Source organism: Mauremys mutica, chromosome 1 (assembly GCF_020497125.1).
Source record: "Mauremys mutica isolate MM-2020 ecotype Southern chromosome 1, ASM2049712v1, whole genome shotgun sequence".
Taxonomy (NCBI): Eukaryota; Metazoa; Chordata; order Testudines; family Geoemydidae; genus Mauremys; species Mauremys mutica.
In genome coordinates this window covers 161,604,738-161,623,213 of record NC_059072.1, presented here as the reverse complement: position 1 = coordinate 161,623,213, position 18,476 = coordinate 161,604,738, and the positions used below count along the sequence as shown (strand labels likewise).

The 18,476-nt window shown below is 40.0% G+C and overlaps 1 protein-coding gene across 17 annotated transcripts in view; it reads right to left on the bottom strand.

Annotated features, from left to right (window-relative positions):
• Positions 1 to 18,476, bottom strand: part of ZBTB20 (zinc finger and BTB domain containing 20) — a 666,697-nt gene that overhangs the window by 294,256 nt on the left and 353,965 nt on the right. For 14 of the 17 annotated variants that reach the window (XM_045001306.1, XM_045001342.1, XM_045001323.1 and 11 more), the window contains one exon: positions 11,414 to 11,551. The exons of 2 other annotated variants lie outside the window; for them this stretch is intronic. The gene's annotated coding sequence lies outside the window, so the exon portion shown is untranslated. The remainder of the gene's footprint in view (positions 1 to 11,413; positions 11,552 to 18,476) is intronic. One more of the 17 variants, XM_045001304.1, reaches the window with a different exon arrangement.

Below are 18,476 nucleotides of genomic sequence, written 5' to 3'. Positions count from 1 at the left end.
ATAACTTTACCATATATTGCACCTGTTTTAGCTTCACATAATTAATTGAGAAGTTTACAGTATTTATTAGGCTACTTACAGGGAGGCCAGCTCCATACTTTATAAACCCCAAACCTAAACGCTATTCAAATACCAAATGACATGCCACTCAACCCTGTCAAATGCCTTATATGCACTCATGGATTGAAGACGTCTATGTTTCATTAGATTGTCACTAGAGCCCACTAAGAAATCTGCAGCATCTTTTATATGAGACAAAAATATGAGATGCTTAGAATTTATGGAGGAATTTAGTACATTAATTCTAGTGTCCCAGCCAAATTCCAACTTGCGTAAATACATTTTGTTTATGTATATCCACTCTAATTTCAACTGGGCATAAGATTCTTCGCTTTCAGTCTTAAGCTACTGTGTAGTCAAACCACTGCTGAATTTTATCCCAGAAATGGCCATATTTTTATGGTGGATGATAAGATACTTGCATAGTTTGTGTAGAAATTTAAGGCCCATATCATGAAATACTTATGCATATGTTTAACTTTAACCACACGAGCAATACCACTGAATGTCGTTCAGTTCAATGGGGCTACTCACGTGCTTAAAGTGCATGCATAGGTATTTGCAGGATCTGGGCCTAAGTTTGTAAAGTGCCTTGGAAACATTTGAGGTCAAAGTAGATATATAAATGCAAAATATTCTAACAATGAATATGCTTGAAAAGCTTAATTATTTTGATTTTTTAAAAATGCATCCAGTCAGTGCTCTGGACACATTATAATATTTATAAATACAATCCACAAATTGAACCTCATGTCTCAAAAACAAATGAACCCTCCCAACCAGATCCCTTAAAACAAAGCTCTCCTTCCCTGGCTACTAATGTATTACAAAAGGTAGTGTCCATTACAAAACCTTTAAAATTCTAGTCAATACCTATCCCAATTATCTTTCTCAGAAAATTTCTGTCTAATTATACTGCCCTCATCAATGTGTTGTGTGACCTGCACTGCAAAATGTTGAGAAGTCCTTATTTTCTCAAGACACAGGTTACATTCTACTTTTGTAATTATATTTTTCTGAAAGTCCATAATAGACAGACAAGGCAAATTTAAAACTGCAGCAGAAGGCTCAGGCCTTTCCTTAAAGGTGAATGAACTTTTCTACACAAACCGTTGCACATTCCAAGAAGTCCTAATTGCAGTAACTCTCAGCTGCACTGCACGAGGTCAGGTATTCACAGTGTCACAAAATTTTGGTGACATGTATAAGTGTGTTTAATTTGTTATTATAGAAAGAGTACAGAGCTCATGCAGATGGTTTGATTGTTCCTCCAGTACCTTTTAATAGACTAGTTATAAAAACTGTGATAAAGAGGTTATGTTTCCAAAAATAACATGTTAAATGAACAACTAACTGAATGAGTTTTGAATCAGCTGGTCTGGGAGGAGAGGTTTAAAAGAATATATAAAACAAAGTTATATGACTTGGTGTATATGCTGTCTCAGAATACTGTATGGAGAAAGAAAGAAAGAAAGAAAGAAAGAAAGAAAGAAAGAAAGAAAGAAAGAAAGAAAGAAAGAAAGAAAGAAGTTAATGTGGTTATAGATTTCAGGCCATCAAGTACAATATGCCACTGCCTCCTATGTGAGAGCATGAGCACTGAAAAGCATCAGGCAAAGCCTGCTCAGCAATACTCAATCCGCTGCATCTCAAGCTGTCCTAATACAATACAGAAGAAGAACTTGTATAATCTGCAAAGACAAAGGGCTGTTGTAGTAACCACAGCAGAGTTCTAGACATGGTCCCATTTCTATAAACCAGAACTAGATGTAAAAGACTCCAGCAAGGAATTTCTGGGAACAGAGAGTCACTAGGCTTTGGTGAAGTCTCTCTAGAATCTGGTAATAGGTTTTGCACTATTTGTCTCTTTGTAACCCTCCTGAATCCAGCTGAATACAAATAACCCAGGGGTTGAGATCTATACTGCCTTTAGAGAGTTGCCGCATAGCAAAGAACAAAGTATATTTTGCTTAGCATGGTGGCCAGGCAGCCAAATGGCGATTCTTAAATCTACTTCACAACAGTCTGTAATTCTTCATTTATTCTTTTCCTTGGTCTTGCAAAACACTTAGAAATCATGAGCTAATCAGGAAATTCAGAAGGCTGGTATTGAAAACAAAGCAGTGAAAAACAAACAAACAAACAACTAACTCCCTGAACTAATAATGGGCTGATGGCACCAGTTCTGTGTATCCCCACTTACACACAGTACGAATACTAGTACTTTCAAGAGCTATATTGGTTACCGTCCTAGGATCCTGAAGCTCTTAAAGAACATTTGTGAATTAAGCGTCACCAAACACATGTGAGGTAGGCATTATTATTCCCCTTTTACAGATGTGAGAACCGAGACACAGAATGGTACTCCCAATACCATGATGCTAATAAATACAAATAATAAATAAATAATAAACAGAGTTACTTATCCAAGGTCTCCCAATAGGTCCAGGGGACAGGCAGAAATGGAACCCTTTTCTTCTGACTCGTAACACAGTGCTTAACCACTAGAACATGCTTCCTTGTATGCCTAGTTTAAGAGTATCATCTTTCATTTTCTGAATGAACACAGGACCTAAGCAATGACAATGCTGACAAAGAATGTTGCCTCGTGCAAGTTACCAGCATCGATCCCACAAGGATCCTAAATATCAAAACTTTCTTGGCCAGCTTCATTTTTAGGGTGATTTTCAAAACAGTCTCCATTTCTGCATGTGCCACTTTGTCCATTCAATCACTTGTACACACAGCGATGAAATATACACGCTCAAAACCATTTGCACAACCATTAGTGACAGTGTGCAAAAAATTGTGTCTGAAGGTGATTGTGTGTGTACAAATGCCATATTTTGGAGATTTGATTCTTAATGGCTTTGTATACACTCCACAAGGTTGTATTTCTCCAACAGACTACCACATGGTCCCTTCCTGACTGGGAAGCCCTTTAACTCGATTTTCAGCAAGAGACTGAAAACAATTTCTATTCTCATCTCCCATACAATGACAGAGTATGAGAGTCATCAAAGAGTGTTTATTTGTCCCTCAACTGAACAAATTCTCCAGTTTACATTTGTCTGCAAGTCAAGACCCTTAAACTCGTTTCATTTGTGACCCACAGCAGATGTGAATTTGATTATGCATTACATTAGTCCTCTGGTCAGATTAAAGCCTCCATACCTCCTCCCTGCCCCCTCCCGCCTTTAATCTCTGAATGCTGTTATGTGGAAGATGCCAACTTTAGAGCAGATAGTTCTGAAAAGAAGGCAATTAAAAAAACACAGTACTTTAGAAATTTAAACAACAGGCCTGTGATCAAAATAATTCATAAAGGGAAGGATTTCATGAAGTAATTTCACGAGCACACAATGCTTTTTCTTTTGCTTTGTTTTTTAAATAAATCCGTCAGTACACATGCCAAGGCAAGACATCTGAATACAATATCAATGGACACACCCTGAAACGCTGCAACTAGGCTGTTTCAGAGCTGCAGCAAAAACTAAAAGCTGTCCTTTCCTCCTTCTCTCTTAAAATGATTATTTTACTTCTTTTAGTTTTGGAATATAAGATCAAACATTTCTTTTCCTCTTTTATCAGAGCTTCATTTCTCCTCCCCTCACAAAACACACAATCCAAAAAATGGATTTTTTCTCCTACCGACGGTAAGTGTGTCTGTTTTAAAAAAAAGCATAAAGAGATCTAACTTATAATGAATCCCTCTGGCATAAGGAAGCCTGTTCCAATCTCCCTTTATTGGGCTTGAGTGATAGTTTTGCTCAACCAGTATTGACAGGGCCGTCCTGTTTCTCAGGCTTTCGTTTTCCCTGAGTTGGAAAAAGGATACAGTGCATTTTCACATTCTCCAAGTCTGCAGTTGTTTTTATATAAGAAGTAATTTGCTTAGGTCACATCAGGTCAAATGGGAAGCCTGCCCAGCTCTTGGTTTTAAAGGAAAAACATACAGAAAGACACAAAAACACAGCAGTTTCCTTCATTAAATTCCACTCTACCTGCCATGGGCTTTCAGCCACAATGGAATTTCCCACCCTGGCTGAGCATAGCTCAACTTTTATTTTTAGGTGTGTTTTTTTTTAAATAAAAAAACCTTATTTCAAGTGAACTTTGAGGTAAGGGTTATTATAGTCCAGTGTAACTGTCCTTTTAAATAAATAAATAAAATAAAAAAGAACTACAGATGTGGGGCCAAATCTTGAAGTCCTTATGCAGGGCCAGATTCTGGTCTCCTTTCCATTGGTGTAAATCAGGACAAATATCACTGAAGTAATGGGAGTTACACCTGGGTAAAAGGTAGTGTGAGATCAGAAGTATGCCCTAAGTTTTTAACTCAGTCCTCACTCAGGGAAAACTTCAACTGACTTCAGTGGAAGTTTTGCTCAAGTAAGGACTGCCTCTGAGCATTAAAGACTTGTTTCTGCATGTGCTGAACACTTTATTGAGCTTTCATAACTCACAATGACTTGAATGGAAGTTGAGGGTGCTCAGCACCTCATGGGAATGTTCAGCAAGGATCGTTCAGCATCTTAAGAGCTGAGGACTATATACCCAAAGAACTGCCCAAGTTATTACTTGATAATGGCCAGTGATTACCAATCTTAGGTAACATTTGTTCACAAACAAATGGAAGATATCCACATTTCTCCTTCTTACCCCCAAAAACACTCACAAAGAAACCAGGAGCAACATTCTAACCTGATTTAGCACCAGGCAAGGTTGCTGGGCTTATAAGAACAATAGGTTAGGAATGGATGTTTGATTGTTTTCAATTCTGAATGGTAGTTTGGCCAGAATAAGGACTAAGAACTGTTGGGTCTGGCCTTTAAACAATCTTTTGGACTTCTATAGAGACGTTCATCCAGAGAGCTCAAAGCATTATTTGTTCCTCTGGATAGCAGTTAGAAGCAGCTTGAGCAGTATGATAGTGGAGAAGATTCTCACCTGCACTGCCCTTCCTTATCAATCTGGAGAAGAAGTTGGTTTTTTAAAAAACTTCAAATCTCCCTTTTCAAACCAAAGCATGGCTAGTAGGAGCCTGCTAGATTTTCCTACCCCTTTTCTCTCCATGGTCACGTAGTCCATCTCCTCTATTTTCCCCCCTCACCTCAAATCCTGTGTCCTTCTAGCTGATCCTTCTATTGTCCCTCCTTAACATAAATTGCCTTACCCAGCATGTCATTTTTCTCGGGGCATTATTGCTCTTCTATCGTTAATACTTCTCCTCAGCAACCCCCCCACCCCAGTGCCTCTTTAAAGTTGTTTGCTGCAGCATTTGTTCCTTCAGCATTGCAAAACATTCATAAACTGGAGATTAGTTCGCTTTGTCTGGCTTCCAAAGCCATTTGCTGCTTGAGACCATTTCATGAGCTTGTCTACTCATGTGGATAAACAAAACATCTCAGCTATAATGTGAATTAGGAAGAGGAAACAGCAGTTGCGTAGACCAAATACCAGTGAGGGTGAAATTAGTGACAGTTACAGGTTTTATTGGTGCTGCCCCTGCCTGCGCTATTCTATACAGGCTCATCTTTAGACAGCACAATATTTCTTCCCAGCAGAACTGAGTGACCTACCCTAACATTTTGCTTGTGATTTTAGTGCTTCTGCTAACTCCATGCTAAATAGCCCCTAGAGTCACAACCTTGTGTCCAGATGATTAATCTCAACATTTCTGCAGCTCCCCAGAGCAGCACATTATACCCCCCAAAAGCTTTGAAAAACCTAGGACTTTGCACTACGGTCTGGTTTACAGATGTACTTACTCCACAGTGGTAACACATCTTCCTTCAAACAATGGGCCAGTACTGCTTGAATTCATAGTTCAGACAGAATATGCCTGTGCCCTGAATTAGGGAACTAGGGACTGGCTGATGAGACATATCAGATATTATAGATACAACATCAGAATTCAGAATGTAATACAAGACTTCATATGTCCTAAGGTCACCACACTCACCTGCTCACCCTACTTCTTACAGACTTCATGGTCCAATATCATGCTGATTGTAAAATATATGAAACTTGCATTTCCTTCATCCAAGTAGTGAGCACCTGTGTATTCAGATAATTGACTTGCAGATGTCTGATGCCTACTAAGGCAGCAGCAATCACCGCTATTTATTATCTGCAGAGTTAAGAAGCATAACATCTATTTACTGTTTTTGACAAACACTGGTAAAACTAAGCAAGGATGAAAAGGTTATAAGCGACCCAGTTCAGTAACTGTTGCTGTTGGTGGCCAAAGGAAACACTTTAGTCCCGGGAGCCGATGTTAGATTTCTAAATCATGACTACGTTGCTTAAAAAGATGTCCGGAGATTGGCAAAGGAGGTTTCTATTGCTTTAAAGGAGAAACAATGATTGGAGCCGGAAACAGCGTAATTGGCTAAATTCAGCAGCATAAGGCCTGCAAGATGGTTTACTTTCCCCATAAGTCACTCCAGCCAAGAGTAATTTATGACACAGCGTTCTCAGAATACCTTATAAAATCTGAGCCACTCTCACACACCCTAGAAGGCTCTCTAAAACCCTTTACATAGATGGCTAAATACGCAAAACATTGTGCTCTGTTTCTGTAGTTTAAATGCCATGGGTCTGAGTCTCCTCTCGTGTAAGTTTACAATGGTGCAACTCTATAGACTTCAGACTCCTGACTCGCACCAGTGTGAGTGAGAGGAGACTAAGTAGCTGCAAACGTAAGTGTACTTTGAAGATGAAGTGCAAGGAATTAAAAGCACAGTGCATTTTCAAATATGCTGAAAATCCACACATGCAGTGAGTTGTGACTTGTTCAGCACTGACTGATGATAAGTGAAAAGAGGGCAGAGTTAGACAACCAGGTGTGCCAGTGAATTCTTCCAGAAACATGTGTATATACAACTTCTATTCCAGTTAAGAAACTTTAGCAGACTTGAACCTCAACACTGAATAAAAATAAATGTCTTCTAATTTCATAAATGACAGCAGGAATGCCTGTCATTACACATATTAGCAGATAAAATGCCTCTAAGGGATTGGATTATAAGGGGGATCCTTACAAAGCAAAACAAGAAACAGGCTTATTGAACACATCAGCAGCACAGAGTTAATCTAAGGAGAAGCCTTCTCTATATTCATTTTCTATGCCAGGCTTGATTGTCATAAGACAAATTATATTCTATCAGTTCTAGGAGCTATAGCTTGAACCCCTATAGAAAACTGGTTTACAATGATAATCATATTAAGATATCATGCCCATTTTTTTCCCTTGAAGATGTGGCTGGCAATATTCCTAGAAGGAAGTATTTAAAATAAACGACTTTATTATCTGTGTTACTTAGAGGTTTATCTGAAGGCAGAGCAGCAAGTGTTTCAAATATATTACAAGTACTTCTCTTTCAAATTGTCAAGACGCTGCTCTCAAACTCAGGCCTAGTAGGTTTTTGGAAAGCAGCATTGGATCAGGGAATTCACAGTCTTGGGTGGGCCAGCTTCCAGGGTTCTGCAACATGCCTCCTGATTTGCGACAGGGTCTTGGACCTCACTGGCTGATGACTATGCATAAACTTCCTGCTTCCCTTCTGGACCTTGTCTGAGCAATCAGCCATTTCCCACAGGTACTATTCTGACCCACCTGACCCAGCATTGCTGCCTCGCCCGATCCTGCCAGCCAATTCGCTGTACCTTTCCCTTAGATTGGATCTCCCAGCGATCAGATCTCTTGAGTAAACTCTTACTGCTGATCAGGACTGCCCATTAACCAGCCTGATTCCCAGGCGTGATAGTTTGCTCAGACCAATTCTTCGATCTCCTGGTTTCGTTCCTGCTCCAAGGAAAGTGGCATGGAACCCGCAGGGGTAGCATTGCTGAGCTGCCCAGCCTCAATCAGAGGAGCCAAACCTGGGTAACAAGGAAAACTTCACTGGCCAAGCCCTTCCAGGTATCTGCCCCACCCCCTTAAGATCGTCCCCTCACCTACAGCTCCAATTCTTACATCAGAATTCCAGACAAGCTGTTCCTCTCCGGCAGGCTTTTACTGACTCTGGGGCAAGGGATAGTTCCACAGATACCACTGTAGCACAGTTCCTTGGTCTCCCCAGGCTACCCCAACCTGGATGAGACAGCTGACAGCTCACTGCTCACCTCTGGTCCTGTCAGTCAGGAAACGACAGGTCTGGAAACAGTAATTGGGGAACATCATGAACTCAATTGATTCAGCTGAATCTGGTCCCCACACTTCCCTGTGATACTTGGAATCCCCTGGCTCGCCAAGCAATACCCGAGTATCTTCTGGAGGTACCATAGTGTGACTTTTAGCTCAGAGTACTGCTGAACCAACTGCCTTTCAGCCCCAGGTCCAGGTTTCCAGAATCCCCAGCCAGACACCCCACCCATCCTTCAGGTCTGGTGGTGGAGGGTGCACTGTCTCAAGCAGCACAAAGAGCTTTGTTACTTCTAGGGTCAACTGTTTCTCCCCCCATAAAATACCGTGCAGACGTGATTCCAGAGCTGCTAGACCTAGTAAGGACAGCTCAGATATTCACCAAGCTGGATCTCCCGAGAGCCTACAATCTAGTCAGGATCTGGCCAGGGGACGACCAGCTTACAAAGATGGCACACTTCATTCCCTGCGCACAACTCCCCACCACTGAGGACACCGCCTGTCTCTTCATCTCCCATGTTTTCTGCCTCCATGGCCTCCCAGACACATTACTTCAGACCAAGGACCCCAGTTTATGTCACATTTTTGGAGAGTGGTATTTCACTTACTAGTGGTGCGTCTCCCTACCTCAATCTCCTATCATCTGTAAAAGACAGTTAATCAGAAAGAGTGAAGGAGGTACTGGAATAGTCCCTACAATGCTTCACAAATTTCCACCAACATTTGCTCTTCACTGGTTCTATATACAGAATTTGCATAGAATAACAAGGACCATGTCTTGACCTGTATTAGCCTGGGTTTTTTTGCTAACTACTGTTTTCACCCCCATTTCATCCTGTTCTTCTCACGGTGCCTGCTGTCCCTGCAGCCTTAGATTGATACACCACATCCAACAAATCCAAGAGAAGCTAATGCAACAGCTTGATGCAGATAAGAAGGCATGCACCACCTACAGGAAGGTTTCATTTTCACTCAGACCCATCTGACTGCCTTGCTGCCTCAGCAGACTCCGTCAGCTGCCTTGCCATACCTTTCCCTTGGATTGGCTTTCCCACAAATTGGGCTTCTTGTGCAAACTCTAACTACTGCTTGGGACAGCCTTTTGACCTGCCCGACTTCCGGGCATTACAAAAATGCCCATGTCATATACATTTTGAATATCATTTATTGTTTATTGTTTTTACAGTGCCCAAGAATCTGACAAGCAGTTAAAGCAAGGTAAGAAATGCTACTAGTAGATCCTTGCCCTTAAGGGCTTATAATTTGGATATTTAGGATCAAATCCTGACCCCACTGAAGTCAATGAGAATTTTTCCATTGACTTAAACAGGGCCAGGACTTCATCTTTACAGTCTATTCATACTATAAATAATTTAATTTCTACAGTATCTCAGTACTGAGAACTGGGCTAAATGTGGAAAGGGACACCAGTGATAAGTTAAATTGCATATATGGGCCAAATATGGCTTCATTTATTCACTTAATTAGTTCCCGTGAAGTCAATGGGACTTGCTTCAATAAAGCAAACGGGATATGGCCCTATAATAGGCTGGGAGGATGCTCAGCTACCAGACTGACACAAATATTTGAAGGGTCTGTGAAAAACTAAATATGTAGCAGGAGGCTGATTCAGTATAACTTGAAACTTGTAATTTAGGTGGGCAGTAGATACAGGCTTTCAAACATTATTTCATCACAGTCACCACCTTTGAAAATAATGCATTTTTTTTCAGAAGCACTTAGTTGCATTTCCAATAGATGTATGACTTGGCCAAAATGACTGCAAATATCTGCAATTCCTGCATCAAAAGAGGGTGATTTAAGGAGCTAGTCAGATACAGTACTAGAGATACCATGGTGAGATAGGTGTCTTTAGAAATACCCATAATAGAATGAAAGGCTTCAATGAGATTTTCCTTGCTTTAATCGGTTTGAGCTAGACCTTTAGCATTCTCTTATAAATAATAGAAGCTACACACTGCACTTTTATAACATCTTTTGTCTGAGGATCTCATAACTTAATTAAGAGGGACACTGTCAAGTTAAAAATCATATATTTTTTATTAAGTAATTTCTTTACCTGTGTTACTAACAACACTTGGGGCTATTAAGCTGAAACTAATTTAATGTTCTACTATTATTATGTTTTGAGGTTGGTTTATTTTTTACATGCTGCTTATCTTGGGAAATGAAAATTGGCTTCTCAGCTTTATTTTTGTTTCTAGTAAGTTTCAATTGGAGATTCTCCTATGCTAGAACAATGTATTTCCTTTGGGGTTGTAAAAACACTGTAGGGAAATGTTTAAATCCAAAACCAAAACAACCCTCCCACCATTTGTATGTGCATTTAAAAAAATTAAACCAAATGTTTCTATTAATATGAGATTTGTAAGGCATTTAACAAAAATAAAGCCTAGATTGTGGTGCAAAGCTACCTAACAACATGGTCCTGTTAGCCTCAACACCCCCATGAAAAAGGTGAGAATTATTAGTCTTGTAAAGGTTAGTTATAAGCATACAGAAATTTGACTTGTCAGGAGAGAAGGCACATTTAAGAAATGCACTTGGTTCAGTCAAACTCTGCTCAGAGCTCTAGAAATATCTAGTTAGCTCACAATAAGCATGCACGGAGGCTTATCACAATTATTAATTACAGTATATACTAATATTATCTTTCTCAACAGTCACTCCCATACTAGTCACATAATTAGTTAGATTGTAAGTTATGTGGGACAGGGACTGTGTTTTCCTTGGGTATGCACAGAGCCTAGAACATTGTTGGCACTAACAGAACACAAGCAATTAAAATAGTAACAGCAACCATTACAGTACCTATCTTTACAACCTCTACTTACCACATGGGTAAACTGAGACACAGAGAAGTTAAATAATAAGTCACACAGCAGATCAATGGTAGAACCAAGAATAGAATCCTAACTCCTACTCCACTGACTACTGACTAGATTGCCCTGCATCTCCCTTCCATTTCAGTGTATTTTATATCAAGAACAGGAAAGTATTCTTCCCCTAACACTCCAGGCAGCTGATATAGCAAAAACCAGTTTTTGTACTTCAAGCAGCTCTCTTCGCTCAGCCATGAGGTTTCCTCTTTCTCTCCCATTCCCTAGGTTCAACAATCAGCAAAGCAGTGATTTACTTATGTGACTATAGAGCTCCTGCCTCACAAGCAAGGAGGAGTTTTACCTTTTGGTTTGCTTTTTACTGGTCCACTGCTCAGACGATCCCAGGGGATATAATGTCAGCTACTAAACTTTTTAAACAGGTGGCGGTTGAAATGGGAAGCAGGTCATGGAGTCAACAGCAGTGAGTCAGCTCGGCCTGCTGTTTAAAAAGAAAATTGTAATAAGACCGGAAATAATAAATAAAAATCATAAAACATACAGCCAAAAAGAGTCTCAGGAGCTAGTCAGGAGCAACACAAGTGCACTAACGGCAACTTTGAAGCATGATGATGCAGCCTGATATTGAAAATAGAATCCGACACAGTTGTGCAGATGAATCCTTTATATGAGAAATGTTAGTTTTCCACAGGCTTCAAATGAAATTCTCTTGGTACTCAAATGCAAACATTTTCTTGCTGTTTATCAGGGATGAAGAACCCCACAGTTTAGTAGCCCAAGACAACATGAAGTCAGGCCAAGGACAACCTCCTCATAAGAGTCAAAAGATGTGCAGGACATGAAGGATCGGAATCAAGCAAACATGTTATTACTCTGTCTGAAAACGTGCTTTCTTTAATAAACATGTGGGCTATCAAAAGTAGCCTTTGGTTGGCTGACTGGATTAGTATGCTATCAACATATGTGATCATTTATTTGTTTGGTCATTTCTAGCTTACTGTAAAATCACTAGAATAGATCTAAAAGTCTGAAATCAGTCTTTTATTATTCCATATTACATTATCATAGGGAAGTGTCAGTTTTCCACATCTATAAACTTTTTCACATTTTGTACCTGTTCAAGAACCAGAACATAATATGTAAAATCCTACATCTACATCCAACTCTGATACAAACTGACTGTGTGTCACTGGTCAAGTCTTTCAACCTCTTTGTACTTCAGTTTCTTCATTTGTAAAGCACTGGAATACCTGTTCAGATAGTGCTTGAGTAGTGCAAAGTCTTATTACTTTTAAGCATATTTATCTTGACTGATCTAGTCAAAGAACTCCTGATAGTTATGGATGAAATGATCCATTTAAAAAATCCTAAGAAATATATAGATTAATTCAGTCTGGAATCCAGTGACAATCATTTGGTGACCTAAAGCATCTGATTGCTTGGATCACAGTATGTATAATTATTTATAACTGTTTTCACTTCTCCTCAAATGGATCTTTTCAATGATCAGTTGTATGTACTGTAACCAGAGAATATAACCTAAAGGATGAAATAGTACTTTGCAAGTATATTGTAACATAATTTTTAAATGCCATTCTGAAGAAGTCTGAGGATATTTTGCCTTTTTCATGGGCCACTACTGAAAACAGAACACTGGATTTAGAGAAATATTAGTTCAATTTAGGATAGTCAATCCTACGGGCCATATTCTGCCCCTAGCTATTGATGTATACTGCCTGGCCACTGATAGGGAATCCTGCATGAGGATCCACATGGCAGTTTAGAACCTATGTTCCTATATGCTTCTTGCGGACAGAGGCCATCCTTTTGTTCTGTTTGTATAGTGTCTAACACAATGGAGCCCTGGTCCATGACTAGGGCTCTTAGTCGCTACTATGATGTAAATAATAAATAAATAAATAACAATAACAACAACAATAATAATAATAATAATAATTAAAGGGGGTGTTATTTTTAAATTTAAAAAGCAAATCCTATGCCAACTCAAAAATACCACTGACACAAGCACAGAAAAAGGCACTAACAGCTGATATAACTTACAGGTAACACTCAAGTAGTAACATTTTTGCTCCAATTACTGAGGAAAAAACCCAAAGCTATGTGCACCTGTTTACAAAAGTGTTTTACACAGACTCTGAAGTCTGATATCCTTATCTCAGGGATATCCTTAACACACAGTGGAGATGCTCATTACATAGTACCCTATATTGCCACAAAGATTAGTCACAACACAGTTTTTACCCAATGTCCTGATTCCTTTTAACATGAAGGCCAGGATTTTCAAGATGACTATTATCCTGAAATAATCCTGTTAGGCCACTCCACGGTGACATTTATTATGTGTGTCCAGTTTAAACAGATGGAGCAACATATAAGTAGATGATTTTACTTTGTAGAGTTGAAAGCTCATAATGCTTCAAGAAAATACACAGTTCCACAGTACATACTAAAAACTACAGTAAACAAAATGATACTCTATGGGCTGGTTACTGAGAGAATAAAGGAATGGTTTCTGTTCCACGCCACTCTCTCCCTTGCCCATTCTTCCTCATGCTTGTTCATTCTCTAATTCACCCACACATTGGCTCACTTACTCTTTCCTGTATGCTCTCAATCACTCTTACATTCATTCATTCTCTCCTTCCATCACCCAGGCACCCATTCATTTGTTATAACACATTAATTCTCTCTCTCTCACCCAACCACACTCACCTTCACCCAAACAAATACACAGAGTCCGGGCAGGCCTCACTCACTCTCTTCCATCAGTCAACTTCCCCGTGGGCTCAGAGGAGGGGGTAGTCACAGGAACGCACTGCAGGCATTAGTGAAAGCTGGGCTCCAGAATATCAGAAAAAGCTGGTCCTTCAGCAGATGAGAGGGCAAAGGGGAGGAGACTGGGCCCTGCTCTTGTAGGGGTTGACTAGCAGAGGAGAGAGCACACTCCAAAGTGAAAGGACCTCTCCTGTGTGGGAAAGAGAGCGAGCAAAAGGAGCACAGAACTGGTTCTAGCTCCCCAAGAGGAGTACTCCTGTGACATCTGGGGATGAGGAAGTCCAGGGAGTGCACTAGAGAATCAGGCACTGGGAGCAGTACCTGTGGGACAGCCAGAGAGCATGTTACTATACATCAGGTCAGCACAGTTGTGTCCTAGGGAAGGGGGAACAAGTACTCTGGCTATGTAGAGCAACAAAGATCAGACCTCCTGACTGGGGAGCTCACTACCACCCTGGTAAGTGTCACACTCCTGCCCAGGACTGGAACAAATACTTATGCTGTCCAATTCTGGCCGGAACCCTGATCCACGTGACCTGGGGCAAGTCACTTCACCTCTCCATGCCCCAGTTTCGCCATCTGTAAAGGGGGATTATACTAGTTTAGCACTTCCTGTGTGGAAGGCTTCATTCATTAAATGCTATAAAGTGCTCTGATATCCTCCAAAGCCTGGTGTTATGTAAGTGCAAATTATTATTCTAGTTCTCAGTATGTCCAAAGCTATTTCAGGTATTACCAAAAGGCTCCACTGTAACACATTAAATTTGCCATCATATTGAAAAATAATTAACAACCTACATTTTGGGGGTCCATTATTTGAACTATTTGACTGATTAGTGAATTACCCAGAATCTTCAAGCTGTCAAGGGAGAAAGTAGAAAACATTACAAAGCAGTACCTAGAAAGGACTGTCTGAAAAAACAGACTAAGAAAGAGAATGGGGACCATTTATTCAGTTCATTACAGCAAAACAGCAGGTAAGAGCCAAAGTAATCAGATGTACTGGACAAAAGATGTTGCTAGTGATACTGTATAAAGATGATCAAAAGGGATTGTAACTTGTAATCAATGGACTGATCCAACAACCAACAAAGTAAAAGGCTATTAAGAACAGTATACACCGTCCCCAAGAGAAGGCATAACACACTGTGGTTGTACTAATTTTTATTTCAAACACCACCTGACAAAACAAGATCTGATGTATGTGAGAGAAACAGCCTGAAGTGGTCTGAGCCCAGGGGTGGGAGGCAGGGAATTCCAGTCCTGTCACCAATGCTGCCCGACTGTGGTTTAGACAAATCACTTTCTCTCTCTGTATCTCTGGGGATAACAACATTTATTAGTACCAGGCCCAAATGATAACACTGCTTATGAACATCCTTAAATCTTGGAGAAATTTGGATCCAGATCCAAATTGTTGGCTGACCCCATGATGGACTGGACTGAAACTCTGTATCCAAATAAACCTCACGTTAGAGTGCACAATTGTGTATAAACTTTGCGGACCACTTACTTTCCTATCAGGGAGCTTTAGTTAGTTAATATCTGTAAAGTGCTTTGAAGATGAAAAAAACTCTGTAAAAAGTCCCAATTATTATGCATGGAAGAAACATCCAGCACACACATTTAAACTATAAAGGAAGTGAGCTGTGCTGGTTAAGGAATTCGGAGCCAGATCAACAGCTCTAGTGAAATCAGTTCAGCTATGCCAATTTACACAGCTGAGGGTCTGGCCCTCAAGGTGCAACTGGAAATATTTGAGGAGCACAAGATGTATTCTTTGTGCACATCTATGGGAGTGGGGTGTCATTGAAAGAATCTCTCCTGGCCCTGCCACTAGCAATTCCTTATAATCCCAAAGCTGCAGAACCTTGTCCTCTTTTCCACATTTTGTTCCTGACTGCCAGCTCTCAGGGACAAACCCATATCCAATACAGTAGGCTTCCAGACACTGAGGAATTTCTTGCCCTGGCATCACATGCCCAGCTGTACTCATCAAAGAGGAAAAACTGACAGCATTGTCTGAAAGACACAGCTTGGGATAATTGCTCATTGTAGCTCCCCTGTCAATGAATATTATCATATTCTTTTCGCAGATAAGGTTACTGCACCTTTTCATATTCCTTCATGCTCAGCCACGTAGTAGATTTCTCTTTCTTTACTGAAGTGGTTCAAATGTAGCATAATGTGAGGGCCTGGTTTTAAAATCCTGAGGATCTCCATATACACAGCTGCGTTCATTGCTGTTTTATACAGTCTAGTTGTGACGAGGTGGGGCAATGGAAACACACACACACACGTATTTACATACACAAGTACATAAATGGCTTGGAATGGATGTTTATCATTATTCTGTTACAATTATCATCATTTTATAAATCTAATAAGATCAATCTTATAATACAAATTATCTAAGTATTATAAATACTATATTCTAGATTTTAAATGCTTTAATGGACAAAACCAACATATAATCCAACACGTAGCCTAACGACTGAGCCAACAGGCCTTTGGCCATGAAAATTACATATGGAAAGTTACAAGGAAAAGTTGTGTAGTAACTTGGGGTCCGCAGAAACAATAATTAGAGCATATTCAACAGACCCCAAGAAGAGGGAAGAAGTATTTCCTAGCATGGGTCCAAGTTTCTGTCTTGTACTCATTCACTTGACTCACCATATTGAGTCCCTATGCCTATTTTAACAAATAATATGGGCCCCATAACTGTACTGTCTGAGCAGCTCACAGTCTTTAATGTATTTACCCTCACAATGATCCTATGAGGCACGGAAGTGCTATCATCCCCATTTTGCAGATGGGGAACTGAATCCAGAACTCAAGTCTCAGGCGAGTGCCCTAACTACTGGCCCTTCCTTCCTTTCTCTCAGGTATGCTATCCCTATTCTTTCCAAGCTTTGCAGTTGAAATCCAGGTCCTCTTGAGGTCAATTACAAAACTCCCACTGACTTCAGTAGGGCCTGGATTTCACCCCTCATGATTATCTCTAACATTGTTTGTTGTTTCCATTCTACATTTCCCTCCAGAGACAATAGAATTGAAAGTGGTATGTGGGGTTTGTTTTTTGGAAATTATCATTTTCTTTACAAGGTTAGCTGAGCCACACAACACTGGCCAGCAGGAAAGAATGCAAAGAAAAAGAATCTGATGCTGTTACCTACCACAGTATTCCGCTGAAAATTGTTAAATCTAAAGACAAAACTGAAAGCATTTTGTTTCCATTTCTTACTGCTATGGGGTACCGGTAAGTCGTTATTGTTATTCTGATGTGAGGAAACAACATCTTGCACTGCCTGTTGGACTTTCATGGTGGTCTCTCTCTGAACCATACTCCGCCCTTAGAACTGTACATGCTGCTCCCAATATTTGTGGGATCAGTCTGTGTTGATCTCTTGCCATTATATTTTAATGGAAACTTATATTAATAAAAATAAATTAACCTATGAATTTTAATGTCAACTCAGGTTTGGCTCCACACCACTCCTGGTTTTGTCCTTCTTACTTTGAAACAGAGATGGGTTAAAAGCAGACTCAATTAACCAGTCTGATAGAGTGTGACTGTGATGTGAGATAGGTGCCTCTAACAGTGTTGAAAATCTAAATAAATAATGGAATGCTTAGGTGCTACCAGAAATAAAGTTGGTAATTCAGTAGATGTCACTCTTCTTCTGAGTCAGTAAAGAACCAACACCCATAGTCCACTGCTCTAATCACTAGTCCAAACAGGCTTCTCCCACCTCACTGTTTAGACACAGGTGGTTGCATATAGATCCATAGATACAGATTAGAGGTACATAAATACACTTCTACCCCGATATAATGCGACCCGATATAACACGAATTTTGATATAACGCGGTAAAGCAGTGCTCGGGGTGGCAGGGGGAGAGGGGGGCTGCATATGCTGGTGGATCAAAACAAGTTCAATATAACGCGGTTTCACCTATAACACGGTAAGATTTTCTGGCTCCCGAGGACAGTGTTATATCAAGGTAGAGGTGTAGACATAGACATATTGGTCTAAATTTTCAAAAGTAACTAGCTATTTTAAGTGACCAAGATACACCTTAAAGGGACCTAGCTGTGTCTTTAGTTGGGCACCCAAAAACTGAGACACAAAAAAAATCACTAGCCACCTTTGGAAATGTAAACTAATACATATACAAAGGACTCCCATATACATTACATATATTTAGTGTAATAGTTACCTTTTTCCTATCCATTTTGTATATTGTGAATTGAAACCATTAAAAATGAGAAATAAAAATACATGCACACATACAGAAAATGACGAGGCCCTTTCTAGAATGAAAAGAAAATTAAGAGTTGCATAAACAACAACTCAGGATGTGACGGGGCAGCTGGAGAACCACACTGGGGGACAGAACTTCTAAGTGAATCCATACACAGTAAACTGTCTCCCCTGACAATCTGTGTTCTTCAAAGAGAATAATGATTCTAGAGATGAGTCTGTATTTGTCTTTGGATGTCACAGTAAATGCTAAGAAAGCAACTGAGAATTATTATTTCCTCTGCACAGGGAGGATTTAGCTAGAATCTTTACATTCTTGTGATCTGGGCCCAGCAATCTCAG